A 15545-nucleotide genomic window follows, 5' to 3' on the forward strand; every position below is an offset into this window, starting at 1 on the left:
TACTTTTCTAGGAATTTGTCCATTTCTTCCTCGTTGTCCATTTTATTGGCATATAATTGTTGATAATAGTCTCTTATGATCCTTTGTATTTCTGTGTTGTCTGTTGTGATCTCTCCATTTTCGTTTCTAATTTTATTGATTTGATTTTTCTCCCTTTGTTTCTTGATGAGTCTGGCTAATGGTTTGTCAATTTTATTTATCCTTTCAAAGAACCAGCTTTTGGCTTTGTTGATTTTTGCTATGGTCTCTTTTGTTTCTTTTGCATTTATTTCTGCTCTAATTTTTAAGATTTCTTTCCTTCTACTAACCCTGGGGTTCTTCATTTCTTCCTTTTCTAGTTGCTTTAGGTGTAGAGTTAGGTTATTTATTTGACTTGTTTCTTGAGGTGTGCCTGTATTGCTATGAACTTTCCCCTTAGGACTGCTTTTACTGTGTCCCACAGGTTTTGGGTTGTTGTGTTTTCGTTTTCATTCGTTTCTATGCAAATTTTGATTTCTTTTTTGATTTCTTCTGTGATTTGTTGGTTATTCAGCAGCGTGTTGTTCAGCCTCCATATGTTGGAATTTTTAATCGTTTTTCTCCTGTAATTGAGATCTAAGCTTACTGCATTATGGTCAAAAAAGATGCTTGGAATGATTTCTATTTTTTTGAATTTACCAAGGCTAGCTTTATGGCCCAGGATGTGATCTATCCTGGAGAAGGTTCCATGTGCACTTGAGAAAAAGGTGAAATTCATTGTTTTGGGATGAAATGTCCTATAGATATCAATTAGGTCTAACTGGTCTATTGTATCATTTAAAGTTTGTGTTTCCTTGTTAATTTTCTGTTTAGTTGATCTATCCATAGGTATCAAGACAGTATGGTACTGGCACAAAGACAGAAATATAGATCAATGGAACAAAATAGAAAGCCCAGAGGTAAATCCACGCACATATGGACACCTTATCTTTGACAAAGGAGGCAAGAATATACAATGGATTAAAGACAATCTCTTTAACAAGTGGTGCTGGGAAATCTGGTCAACCACTTGTAAAAGAATGAAACTAGAACACTTTCTAACACCATACACAAAAATAAACTCAAAATGGATTAAAGATCTCAACGTAAGACCAGAAACTATAAAACTCCTAGAGGAGAACATAGGCAAAGCACTCTCTGACATACATCACAGCAGGATCCTCTATGACCCACCTCCAAGAATATTGGAAATAAAAGCAAAAATAAACAAATGGGACCTAATTAAACTTAAAGGCTTCTGCACATCAAAGGAAACTATTAGCAAGGTGAAAAGACAGCCTTCAGAATGGGAGAAAATAATAGCAAATGAAGCAACCGACAAACAACTAATCTCAAAAATATACAAGCAACTTCTACAGCTCAACTCCAGAAAAATAAATGACCCAATCAAAAAATGGGCCAAAGATCTAAATAGACATTTCTCCAAAGAAGACATACAGATGGCTAACAAACACATGAAAAGATGCTCAACATCACTCATTATCAGAGAAATGCAAATCAAAACCACTATGAGGTACCATTTCACACCAGTCAGAATGGCTGCAATCCAAAAGTCTACAAATAATAAATGCTGGAGAGGGTGTGAAGAAAAGGGAACCCTCTTACACTGTTGGTGGGAATGCAAAGTAGTACAGCCACTATGGAGAACAGTGTGGAGATTCCTTAAAAAACTGGAAATAGAACTGCCTTATGATCCAGCAATCCCACTGCTGGGCATACACACTGAGGAAACCAGAAGGGAAAGAGACACGTGTACCCCAATGTTCATCTCAGCACTGTTTATAATAGCCAGGACATGGAAGCAATCTAGATGTCCATCAGCAGATGAATGGATAAGAAAGCTTGGTACATATACACAATGGAGTATTACTCAGCCATTAAAAAGAATACATTTGAATCAGTTCTAATGAGGTGGATGAAACTGGAGCCTATTATACAGAGTGAAGTAAGCCAGAAGGAAAAACACCAATACAGTATACTAACGCATATATATGGAATTTAGAAAGATGGTAATGATAACCTTGTATATGAGACAGCAAAAGAGACACTGATGTATAGAACAGTCTTATGGACTCTGTGGGAGAGGGAGAGGGTGGGAAGATTTGGGAGAATGGCATTGAAACATGTAAAATATCATGTATGAAACGAGATGCCAGTCCAGGTTCAATGCACGATACTGGATGCTTGGGGCTGGTGCACTGGTATGACCCAGAGGGATGGTATGGGGAGGGAGGAGGGAGGAGGGTTCAGGATCGGGAACACATGTATACCTGTGGTGGATTCATTTTGATATTTGGCAAAACTAATACAATTATGTAAAGTTTAAAAATAAAATAAAATTAATTTAAAAAAATTAAAAAAATAATTAAAATCAAAATTCATAAAAAAAAAAGAAATCGTATTTTCAATCCCTATCCTTGATTTGGGGTTGCACTCAGACTGAAACCTAAATTCACAGACCTAAGTGGTTGTTGGGAAGATCCCCTGCAGAAGGGATAGGCTACCCACTTCAGTGTTCCTGGGCTTCTCTTATGACTCAGATGGTAAAGAACCCACCTGTAATGAAGGAAACCTGGGTTCAATCCCTGGGTTGGGAAGATCCCCTGGAGGAGGGCATGGCAACCGACTCCAGTATTCTTGCCTGGAGAATCCTCTAGGTGGGCTACAATCCATGGGGTCACAAAGAGCTGGACATGACTGAGGGACTAAACACAGCACACTGCACAGCAAGTGGCTGTCAAAAATGATTCTGCATATGAAAATACACCATCAGTTGGGCTACCGGAACCCTGGCAGATTCATGTGTAAATCCTCAAAGAAATTTTAGAAACTATCCTCAAATAGAAGTTATATGTAAATTTTCAAGAAATATAAACTCCTAACCATATATCACTGACAAACATTGAGAAAGCAAGCTCACATAGGTTAAATGGAAGCCTATAGAATCAGACCTGAATTTAAATTTGTTTAATAAAAATAAGGAATTTAAATATGAAGGAGAAAGAAGAAATGAATAAAATATACCCAGGACATTAAGAAAGAGAGTGAATCTTTAGAATTAGATACACAGAGATAGACATACACATTCTGGAATGCAGTTCCATCTGTGCTCTGTTTCAGGTTGTAATAATCCAAAAGGATGTTAAAAAAGCCTCCATTTTTACTAAAACAAAATGAAACAAAAACAGTAGATAAATCGAAACACTATTTTCTGTAGACTGCTTTTTTCCTCTCAAAATTCATAGGTTGAAACTTGCTGCTGCTAAGTCACTTTAGTTGTGTCTGACTCTGTGCGACCCCATAGACAGCAGCCCACCAGGCTCCACTGCCCCTGGGATTCTCCAGGCAAGAACACTGGAGTGGGTTGCCATTTCCTTCTCCAGTGCTTGGAAGTGATAAGTGAAAGTGAAGTCGCTCAGTCCTGTCCAACTCTTAGCGACCCCATGAACTGCAGCCCAACCAGGCTCCTCCGTCCATGGGATTTTCCAGGCAAGAGTACTGGAGTGGGTTGCCATTGCAGTCCCCAATATAATGGTATTGGGAAGTGAGGCCTTTAGAAGTTGTTAGATCATGATTGTGGAGCCCTTATAAAAGGGACCCCTGAGAGCCCCAGGCTAGAAGGCTGTCCCTGAAACAGGGGAGAGGTCCTGACCAGACATGGACTGTCAGCACCTTAATCTTAGAATCTGCAGCCTCCCCATACTATTTTGATCATCCCATCCTTCATTCACAGTTATATGTTGAGTCCATCGTGGGAGAGGGCAGGGAAGTTGGGTAACATCTCTTTTACTGTCTCAACCATTTCACTAAGAAGCTACACCCAAGGGTCTCATTCTCATCTAAACTTTTAAGGCAGGATCAGTGTTACAATAAGATGAAACTTCGGGGATCTTGGGAAATCCTGAGTTTGTATGTCATTGAAATGTACAAAGGTTGTAAAAGGTGAATTATTGGGGACTTCAAGTGACAAGATATACTAGTCCTTCCATAGAGAAACAGTTTCTTTCCCTTTTACTTAAACCTTGCCTTAACTTGTAATGAGTTTGTCCAGAGTGTCAGCAATCCTCTGCCAGTTCTAGACCTAGGTTTTAAGAGTCATGGCTGTTTGTTTTCACCTTGGACATGTGATTTATCTGTGAAGAGAGTGTCCTTTCCTGAGTGAGAGAACAGAAGAAGAATGTGACCTGGCAAGTCCTCAGGTTTTCCAGTTGAGGCAGCTAGGATATCAACATGCTAACTTGCATTCAGGTTTCATAAGTGCTTTCAGGTGACCCATGCCTCAATCAGCAGCAGTTCAAATGACAGTTTAAACACTGCCTCTGCAGATAGATGAAAGGCTCTAAGCCCTGGACTTTTAATTTTGAATCATACAATCTTTGTGATGTGCCTATCACCACAAAGATGGTATGATTTTTTAAATTTTGAATCATACAATCTTTGTGGTGTGCCCATCACCACAAAGATTATTTCTTATACCTCTGATGTTTCAGCATTGTCTTTCTTGGTTTCAAAATCGATTATCTAGAGACATGAATTTATTTCAGAAAGTTCCCCCCCCCCACGATTTTAACAAGAGATGTAATAATTACCAACAAGATGAGGTAAGTTTTTTGTCTGTTACCTCAAAGGTTTCCAGTCTGTGGGATATAATGCCTGATGATCTGAGGTGGAGCTGCTGCAATAACAACAAAAATAAATGCATTTATTTTACATTACACAATAAATGAAATGTGCTTGAATCATCCTGAAACCATCTTTCCCCCAACCATCCATGGGAAAAATGTCTCCCTAAAACCAGTCCCTGGTCCCAAAAAGGTTGGGGCCCACTGTCTATTCGATCAGATGGATGTTTATCCTAACACCTTAGTAAATCAGAACAAAAACCAGACACTCGTGCTTCAGAAGAAGTCCCTGTGGCAAATGTCTCAGTGTTTATCAAAGTAGTATTTTATTATTTCAAATAGCTGATTTTTCTTTTTACTTTTCTTTTAGTTTGTATAATATATGCATATAAATAAATGCAAACATTGAATAAATTCACACACTCACACTTATGCACATATTTAGATTCACAAATCTCTTCAGAGCATATACCTAACATCTCTTAAGAGCTCTCAGGTCAGGGTAAGTAAGAGTAGCATTATATTGGGATTGTGAGTAGGATTTTAGTCTTCCTCTTGTCAACTTTCCTGACATTGGGGAATATATGCCTGCCTAAGTTAAGGGTGATCTGTCTGCAGATTATATTTTCTGTCTGGCAATTTTCAGTTTCACTTCAGATTTTAGGAATATTTGATCATACCTCTGAGGTATTTTTGTGTTTCATGGATAAATGAGATAAAGGAATGATATTACCCTTGGCCAAGTAGTTTACTAAAACAGGGCCAATACAGGGGGGGAGCCTGTAGAGAGTGTTGAAACTAGACTATGTAATGAAGGAAGTTTATCTGATGATAAAGTCTGTGATTTGCTAGGGTCTAACCCACAGTTTTAATATTGGCACACATAACACTTCTTCCCATCTGACATTTCTTCTAAGTTCAAAACAACTGGAGAGTAGGGAAGAATTTAGATTACTACAATAAAGCCCAACTTGTTTGAACTGGCAGAGTCTAGGCTATGATGATACTGTTCAGATTAGTTATGCATTTAACTATTTAACTATTCCTTTTCTGCATGTTGGTCTTACCTTAGGATCTAAGAGGAAAATATATCGAGAGGATCAATCATAAATCCTAAGTCCTGTGGAACATTACCTCTTTCTATGATTTTATTCTCAAGAGACAGAATTTCCTTTGAGGAGAGCTGGCATGGCTGGCCCCTGGGATCCTATTAGAAGATTTAGGAGACTACTGACGTTCACAAACAAGTTTACAAGCTCCCCAGGGAGGCACTGTAATTCAACTTTCACCTGTATATACTCAGATTGAATTAAATTGAATATTCAGAAGTCACAAGAATCCCTAAGCAGAACATGTCATTTGTTTTTTGTTCCTTATCAAGGTAAAATACTCATTCACTACCGGAAATGAGAATAATTTCTCTCCATCTAATTTTCTGATTAGCTTCAATCTATTGACAAAACAGTAATTGACTTTTTTGTCTTTTTAACTCTTCCTATATATATTGTACCAAAATTTCCCAGATGGCTCAATGGTAAAGAATCCACCTGTCAGTTCAGGCGACACAGGTTCAATCCCTGGGTCAAGAAGATCCCCTGGAAAAGGAAATGACAACCCATTCTGGTATTCTTGCCTGGGAGATCACATGGAGAGGGAGCTTTGTGGGAGTGGCAACAATTGGACAAGATAAAGCAACTAAACAACATATATCACACCACTCTATGTGATGTAGTATGGGAAAAATCAATTTAAAATGAATTCAGGCTAGCAAAAATTATGTTTAAAGTGCTTTCTTGTGTTTCTGAAAAACACAGTTAACACTCCATGAATAATCCCGTTGCTCAAAAATAGGTGGCAAGAAAAGGTATCACGTGGAAGGCCTTGCACCTTCACTTTAACACCAGCAGGGGGTAGGTAATGGGGATTAAAGTGTGCAAAAATTGGAGGGAAATTTTGGAAAATATACACATTATAAAAAATATTAAGCTTAAAATATTCTAGGTATGTGCTTTTTAAAAGGACATAAAGTTTCAAGAAATGATGAATATGATGGAGGATAAGCCTGTGCAAAGTAACATTCTTTCTGATGATAATCATGTATTGTTCATGCCATTCTTTATAATGTAGTTTATAAACTTCTAGAGTTTACAGGTCAGATGCTTGCATAATTTTTCTTAAATAGGGAGAGACAGAATTACATTTTCCTCGGATCTTTTCCTTAGCATGTTTTGGTAGCTAATAAATCTGTGAATGTTCATTGTTTGTTCAGTTGGTTTGCTTTTAGGTCAGCGTGTCACAAGTAATTATCTGCTTCCCATCTATAAATAAGGGCATAATTGCTCATTATCTGAACAAATATATCACCTTTAGTCCAGGGATTACTGGAAAAGCTTATTTGAGTTAAGCATCCAGATCAGCATGGCCATTATCAGAATTTTAGGAGGGATAAACAGTGTGAGGCAAAAATATAATAAAATCTTTCATGCGATTTGAAGCAAGTATTATCTAAATTATTTTGGGTTACAAATACATATTTACAATTGGAAAGGCAACTATTAATGTAATCATAAGCTTTAATAGAATTAGAAATACTTCAAAATCTTTCAAATCCATGACAGTTCTATTAATTTGACAAATACACATCATTTCATTTAGTCATAAATGAAAAGGTTAATGGGGAAAAATAAGGTATAAGCCAGTGACAATTATGAGAGGAATCATTTCAACTATATAAATATAAAATATATTCAACTATCCCACCCTGACAAAAGATGTACGCTCAGTTTTTTGTTGTTGTTCAGTTGCTAAGTCATGTCCCACTCTTTGCAATCCCATGGACTGTAGCATGCCAAACTCCTCTGTCCTCCACTATGTATTCCAGAGTTTACTCAAGTTTATGTCATTAAGTTGATAGTGCGATATAACCATCTCATTATCTGCTGCCCCCTTTTCCTTTTACTTTTTTTTTTTTTTTAATTTTATTTTATTTTTAAACTTTACATATCCTTTTACTTTAAATCTTTCCCAGCATCAGGGTCTTTTCCAATGAGTCACTCTTCACATTACATGGCCAAAGGGTTGGAGCTTCAGCATCAGTCCTTCCAATGAATATTCAGGTTTCATTTCCTTCAGGACTGAGTGGTTTGATCTCCGTATAGTCAAAGGGACTCTCGAAAATCTTCTCCAACACCACAGTTCAAAAGCATCAATTCTTCAGCACTCAGCCTTCTTTATGGTCCAGCTCTCACATCCATTCATGACTACTGGAAAAACCATAACTCTGACTAGACAGCTTTCCAGCTTTGACTGGAAAAACCATAGCTTTGTCAGCAAAGTGATATCTCCACTTTTTCATATGCTATCTAGATTTTTCATATCTTTCCAAGGAACAAGTGTATTTTAATTTCATGGCTGCAGTCACATTCTGCAGTAATTTTGGAGCCCAAGAAAAGAAAATCTGTCACCACCTCCACTTTTTCCCTTTCTATTTGTGATGAAGTGTTGGGACCATTTCTATGAAGACCTAGAACACCTTCTAGAACTTACACCAAAGACAGAGGTCCTTTTCCTCATAGGGGATTGTGTTTAATACTTGATAGGAAATGCAATATTTAATTTCAAGCATAAGATCATGGCATCCAGTCCCATCATTTCATGGCAAATAGATGGGGAAACAGTGGGTGACTTTATTTCTTTGGGCTCCAAAATCACTGCAGATGGTGATTGCAGCCATGAAATAAAAAGATGCTTGATCTTTGCAAGAAAAGATATGACAAACCTACACAGCATATTAAAAAGCAGAGACATTACTTTGCCAACAAAGTTCCATCTAATTAAAGCTATGGTCTTTCCAGTAGTCAAGAATGGATGGATGTGAGAGCTGGACCATAAAGAAGGCTGAGTGTCGAAGTACTGATGCTTTTGAACTGTGGTTCTGGAGATTATTGAGAGTCCCTTGGACTGCAAGGAGATCAAACCAGTCAATCCTAAAGGAAATCAGTTCTGAATATTCATTGGAAGGACTGATGAAAAAGCTAAAAGTTCAATACTTTGTCCTCCTGATGCAATGAACTGACTCATTAGGAAAGTCTCTGATGCTGGGGCAGATTGACAGCAGGAGGAGAAGGGGACAACAGAAAATAAGATGGTTGGATGGCATCACTGACTCGATGGACATGAGTTTGAGCAAGCTCTGGGAGTTAGTGATGGACAGGGAAGCCTGGCATGCTGCAGTCCATGGGGTTGCAAAGAATCAGACCTGACTGAGAGACTGAACTGAACCGATTCCCTATATTGCACAGAATCATGTTAACTAGGGCTTGAACATATTAAAATTTTATCCCTCAGATATCCCCAGGTGAAAAAAAAAGGCACATGAATATTAAAACTAAATATTTACAAATATAGACCTTACACATACTTAGGTAACATTTTTAATTAAAATGAAAACAAAGGTAATACTAACATCATCTAAGATAGTATTTTGACCAGATGTCAAATATAGTTGGTTTAGGTCCAGACTATTTATAGCATTTGATAAATACTATAGCAGCTGAATAAGCATACCCTAAGATGAGCAAGAAAGAATAGATAAATACAGTACCATTTGGTCTTTGTAATATAATTTAAGTAATCAGTAATTATATATAGAAACTGAGTGAAATTATCAATAAAGTTTGCACTATCAGTTGAAATACGCCTAGACCACTGAACTTTCCATAAATAAAAACATTCAACTAAATTGTCATGTAAAAGACTCATTATAACCTTAAAAGTTAAGAAAATCACACCATATCAGTCAAATAATCAAGTTACTAAATCATGAAAGGGCAAAAAAGCTGACAACGTTTTCCCCAACAAAAATGTGAAATAATATAAAACAACATCAATCCACAATTATGTTAAAGAGGGAAAGAATTTTTAAAAATCTCTACAAGTACTAAGCTTCCTCTCTGCTCAGAACCAAAAATCATAGAGGCATATGCATTTACCACTTTAAAATCTAAGAGAAATATAAAGAAGTAGTAAGTTTCAGAATTAACTAAAATAGACAGGATGTTGGTATCAAATTGACAGACAAGATTCACGTGTTACAAAACTATACTTTGTATAACATAATAAATATATTCTTAAATTTGGAAGTCTCTAAAATATAATTTTCTTCTGATACATTTTATATATTACCCTTATACAAATTTGTAGATTAAATGAATTCTCTAAATTTCAAACAGTTAAAGTTTTTTCAATCTGTGACTTTAATTTTGGCAACATTGTTCATGTAACATGTATTCAACTTCTGATCATTTCTAGTTAGTTCCATGTATTTATAGCTACACACAAAATTATCTTCTAACCAGAAGTCTCAATTCATCTTTATTCCTTTATTCCCCCTGCTATAGACTGGATGTTTGTGCTCTCTCCTCACACAATTCATATATTGAGACCTAAACACTTAATCTCCAATGTAATGGTGTTTGGAGACACAGCCTTTGGGAAGTGATTAGCTTATGATGGTGGACTCCCCGTGAATGAGATCAGTGTCCTTAGTGAAAGGAACCCAGAGACAGCTCATTCATCACATTAGAACACAGAGGAAAGGCAGTGGTCTGTGAATGAGGAAGCAGGTCCTTTCAAGACACGCAATGTGCAAGTGTCTTGATCTTGGATTTCACAGTTCCCAGAATGATAAAAAAAAAAATTTCCAGTGTTTATAAGCCACTCAGTCTGTGGCATTTTGCCACAGCAGCCAAATAGACACAAACATTCCCTCCCTCCCCTATCTAATGATGGCAATCTTGAAGCATCGGGATGGAACAGGAAGGTTACAATCTTAAACTTATCTTTGTGGCAGGGGCTAAATATAAATGGGGCTCTGCCATTCAGAAGCTTTTAAAATGGCATTTCTACTACTTGGAGTCTTAACAAAGCAGACTTTATAAATCCTTTTCATCAAATTTCTTGACATTGTCATTTTTTCTTATTATAAAGAGCCAATTCTTTCCTATTCTTTGCATTCTGAAAACAATAGACACTCTCCCTGTTTTTCAGACTTCAAGTATCTTGACATGCTCTATTGTCTGTCCTTTCAGTTTGCAAATAAACCAATTCTTATTGTCTGAGCTCATTTCTTTCTACTTTAAAGACAGTCAGTAATAATCAATCCATATTTCTAACATTCTGCTTTCCAACCCTATTCTCAAATCTGCAAACTTGATAAAAATCTTAGCTGAATACCAAAAGGGATAGTTTTACTAAGTACTTTGTTATTGCATAGCATGAAGCTACTAAAGTTTGTATATTCATATTCTTAGAGGAAACACATCTCTGGACCAGATAACAGACCGTTAATGGAGCATCATATGTTGGTTTCCCATGCACATTCCTCCACAAGGTTACGTGCACCTATGTGTGCAGTTGTTGTTGTTCAATCACTAAGTTGTATCCAATTCTTTGTGACTCTGTGGACTGCAGTGTGTCAGGCCTTCCTATCCTTCCATGTGTGTAGTAGTGTTGCACAAAAGGGGTGAAAGTGAAAGTCGCTCAGCCGTGTCTGACTCTTTGTGACCCCATGGGCTATACATGTCAGAACTTCTCCAAAGGCCAGAATACTGGAGTAAATGTTTCCCTTCTCCAGGGGGCTGCCCAACTCAGGGATCAAACACAGGTCTTCTGAATTGCATGTGGATTCTTTGCCAGTTGAGCCACAAGGGAAGTACAGAACAGGAGAGGATCTTTCTAGAGCTGGTAGCACAACTGCCCACTTCCTTTCTGGAAATAGAGACCATATCTTTTCTTCTGGAAAGTAAGCAAAATATCTCTAGGAGGGAGAAAAAAAAATGGCATCAGGGGATTTATTATTCTGGACTATGAGCATGGCTCCAGGGGCAAAAGTTGAGAGCAGGGTAAAGATATAGATATTCTCTGTATTTATTATAGTTTGTCTATTTCCTTTGCTCAGAAGGCTCAGACAATGCAGAAATATTGAGAAATAAAGAGAAAATTGTCTCCCATTAGGTTCTCTATCTTTCCAATAGATCTTATCATCTTCCTCACGGATCACTATTCTGACCTCTAAACCAAAGCCTTGAATTTCAGGTTTTATTTATGGCAACAATCAACCTCAGCGCATCGCTTTCCATTTGTTCAAATGTCTATAATTCCTTCAACTAAGGAAATAAGAAAAATCTGTAGTTCAATTAAACAGACATTTCTTGTTAATATAAATTCAAATTAGATTGGAAGGGGCACAGTGTCTCAATTCCATGAAGTATTCAGGCACCTGGTAAGATGATAGAGTCTGTTATCTTCAACACAAGGATTCATGGATATCCGCACAGCAATATCTTGGGGGAAAACAAAGAATTGTTTATGGAGAAATATTTGGTCTGGGCATGGAAGTACGTAAGATATCTAGTACACAGAAACTAAACAGAAGTCCTATTACCATACCTAACCACAAGACAACTTGGAAACATTGAGAATAAGAGGTAGGTCTGCTTATCATCCAGCCAGTCTCTCCTGTAGTTCTATCTCCGCTTTCATATTTGCCTCCTTCCAAGTGATTGTGAACATCATTTCTCACCAAAAATACAAGACCAAACTTCCTAGTGGGTGATTTCTGATACCTAAGATCTATTTGTTTTTAATTTCCAATTAAGTTTGTTTCATCAAATACAAAGTTTTGACAGATGAGGATACTATAACATTTTTATGCAAAATTACACATTCTAAGGGATTGTTTTTTCTAGCCTCTATTCACTCATTGTCCTTTGTAGTTCAAAGATATTTACATTTAAGTCCCTGGGCTGGTTTTCATAAGTGTCGTCTCTGTTCTATCAGAGGACTAATAACTGACTGATTTAAACCTGTCAATTTTTACCCCTGGGCTTCTAAAATAGATGTTAATGAAAGTTGGCTAACGGCATAGCCCTTCATATTGTTATTGCATACCTATCAATATAACATGCTTTCATGTACAAATTAATGCATCTTGTTCTATCTGTACCAAATTCCAATCCACCTCTTATAAAAATCTTAGTAACTTTAATGTGACAGTTAAAACCTAATTAAGGAATCCTAGAATAACATAATTTGCCTAAACAAAACAGGTTATTACTAATTGCTTTGTTGGTGTTGCCACTTAGTCGTTAAGTCGTGTCTTACTCTTTGTAACTCTTCATGGACTGTAGTCCTCCAGGATCCTCTGTCCATGGATATTTTCAGGGAAGAATACTGGAGTGAGTTGTCATTTCCTCCTGCAGGGGATATTCCTGACCCAGGAATTGAACCCACGTTTCTGGCATTGCAGGGGAATTCTTTACCACTGAGCCATCTGGGAAGCCCACTAATTGTTTTAGTGTTACACTAAAAGAAAGAGTCATGATAAAAGGGTTAGCATGTGAGTGGAGAAGGAATGTGAGGCAAGAAAAATGTATCACCGACGCATGTATGTAGGGCAGGCCACCCCAAGCATGAAGGAGTACATTTGTTCTTCATAATGGGGCAATTCAGGCATAATACCTCTAGGAACCTCTGAGGAATAGCATATATTTTAGGGTTGTTCAATAAGGGCTAGCAGAATGGAATACTTAATTGTGAACACCAGTCCTCACTGGTCACAGGTTATAACAGAAGTCTAGCATGTTTATATTCCCCCTACATCATTATTTATGTAATGTCCTTCTTTATCATTGATAATTTTCCTTGTTTGTTGTTCTGTCTGAAATGATGATAGCTTCTCCTGCTTTCAGTTGGTGTTAGCTTAATACATTTTTTCTCCTTCCAATTACTTTAAGTTTGTATCTTACTTTAAAGTGGGATACTTGTAGGCAACATATCTTTTGATCTCATTTCTTATCCCTTCTTATAAATCTGTCTTTTAATGATGATGGTCAAAGTCGTTACTGACATTGCTAGATTAGTATCTAACATATTTGTTACTATTTGTTGCCCTTCCAACAGTGAAAGATACTATTTTATCTTCCACTGCTTTCCAGCCTTTGTAGTTTTACTTGAGCATTTTGTACGATTTCATTTTCTCCCATTTATTAGAATATCATTTATACTCTACTTTTTAATGGTTGACCTAGAGTTTGCAATATACATCCACAGCTAATCCAAGTCTACGTTTGAACACTATACCACTTTATAGTAAATGCTTTATATTAATATTATCCCTGAGAGCTCCCTGGTGATCCAGTGGCTAAGACTTCATGTCCTTAGTGTAGCACACCCAGGTTTGAATCCTGGTTAGGGAACAATATCCAAAATGCTGCAACTGAACATCCCATTTGCTACAACTAAGACCCAGCTCAGCCAAATAATTTTCAAAAATTATCCTAGTTTTTCCTTCTGTCCCTTGGATCACTGTCATTCATTTCACTTATACATAATAATAGGCGCATATATACACAAACAAAAACAAATGAGGATGTTGTGGTTCAGGTCCTAAGACATGTCTAACTCTTTGGAGCTCCATGGACTATAGCAGCCAGCTTCCCTGTCCTTCACCATCTGTGGGAGTTAGCTCAAATTCATATCCATTATAATGGTGACACTACCTAACTGTTTCATCCTCTGACTCCCACTTTGTGCCTTCAGTCTTTCCTAGCATCAGGGTATTTTCCAAAGAGTTGGCTCTTCATAACAGGTACATAAACATGATGGAAATCATCATTACTTTCAGCTGTTATCTATTCAGTTCAGTTCAGTTCCTCAGTCATGTCTGACTCTTTGAGACCCCAAGAACCGCAGCCTGCCAGGACTCCTTGTCCATCGCCAACTCCTGGAGTTACCCAAATTCATGTCCATTGAGTCAGTGATGCCATCCACCCATATCATCCTCTGTCATTCCCTTCTCCTCTTGCCTTCAATCTTTCCAAGTATCAGCATCTTTTCAAAGTAGTCAGCTCTTTGCGTCAGGTGGCCAAAGTATTGGATTTTCATCTTGAACATCAGTCCTTCCAATGAACATCCAAAACTGATCTTTAGGATGGACTGGTTGGATCTCCTTGCAGTCCAAGGGACTCTCAAGAGTCTTCTCCAACACCACAGTTCAAAAGCATCAATTCTTTGGCACTCAGCTTTCTTTATAGTCCAACTCTCACATCCATACATGACTACTGGGAAAACCATAGCCTTGACTAGACAGACCTTTGTTGGCAAAGTAATGTCTCTGCTTTTTAATATGCTGTCTAGGTTGGTCATAACTTTCCTTGCAAGGAGTAAGTGTCTTTTAATTTCATGGCTGCAGTCATCATCTGTGGTGATTGTGAAGACCCCCAAAATAAAATCAGCCATTGTTTTCATTGTTTCCCTATCTATTTGCCATGAAGTGATGGGACCGGATGCAATGATCTTAGTTTTCTGAATGTTGAGCTTTAAACCAACTTTTTCACTCTCCTCTTTCACGTTCATCAAGAGGCTCTTTATGAAAGTTCATCAAGTTCCTCTTCACTTTCTGCCATAAGCGTGGTGTCATCTGCATATCTGAGGTTATTGATATTTCTCCAGCAATCTTGATTCCAGCTTGTGCTTATTTCAGCCCAGCGTTTCTCATGATGTACTCTGTGTATAAGTTAAATAAGCAGGGTGATAATATACAGCCTTGATATACTCCTTTTCCAATTTGGATCCAGTCTGTTGTTGCATGTCCAGTTCTAACTGTTGCTTCCTGACCTGCATATAGGTTTCTCAAGAGGCAGGTGAGGTGGTCTGATATTCCCATCTCTTTCAGAATTTTCCACAGTTTGTTGTGATCCATGCAGTCAAAGGCTTTGGCACAGTCAATCAAACAGAAATAGATGTTTTTCTGGAACTCTCTTGCTTTTCCCATGACCCAGTGGATGTTGGCAATAACATCTCTCTTTCCTCTGCCTTTTCTAATCCAGCTTGAACATCTGGAAG

At 37.5% G+C, this 15545-nt stretch overlaps 1 long non-coding RNA gene across 18 annotated transcripts in view; it reads right to left on the reverse strand.

The window, feature by feature from the left end:
* Nucleotides 1-15545, reverse strand: part of LOC147380258 (uncharacterized) — a 102999-nt gene that overhangs the window by 40087 nt on the left and 47367 nt on the right. For 11 of the 18 annotated variants that reach the window (XR_015135083.1, XR_015135082.1, XR_015135090.1 and 8 more), the window contains one exon: nucleotides 4640-4693. The exons of 3 other annotated variants lie outside the window; for them this stretch is intronic. This is a non-coding gene — a long non-coding RNA (uncharacterized LOC147380258). Of the gene's footprint in view, nucleotides 1-4607; nucleotides 4694-8895; nucleotides 11458-11919; nucleotides 11984-15545 lie in introns of those variants that run through there. 4 more of the 18 variants (XR_015135084.1, XR_015135089.1, XR_015135093.1 and 1 more) reach the window with 3 other exon arrangements.

The sequence above is a fragment of the Bos grunniens genome, chromosome 1 (genome assembly GCF_055505025.1).
Source record: "Bos grunniens cultivar Pamir isolate PY7600 chromosome 1, Bosgru_T2T1.0, whole genome shotgun sequence".
Classification (NCBI taxonomy): Eukaryota; Metazoa; Chordata; class Mammalia; order Artiodactyla; family Bovidae; genus Bos; species Bos grunniens.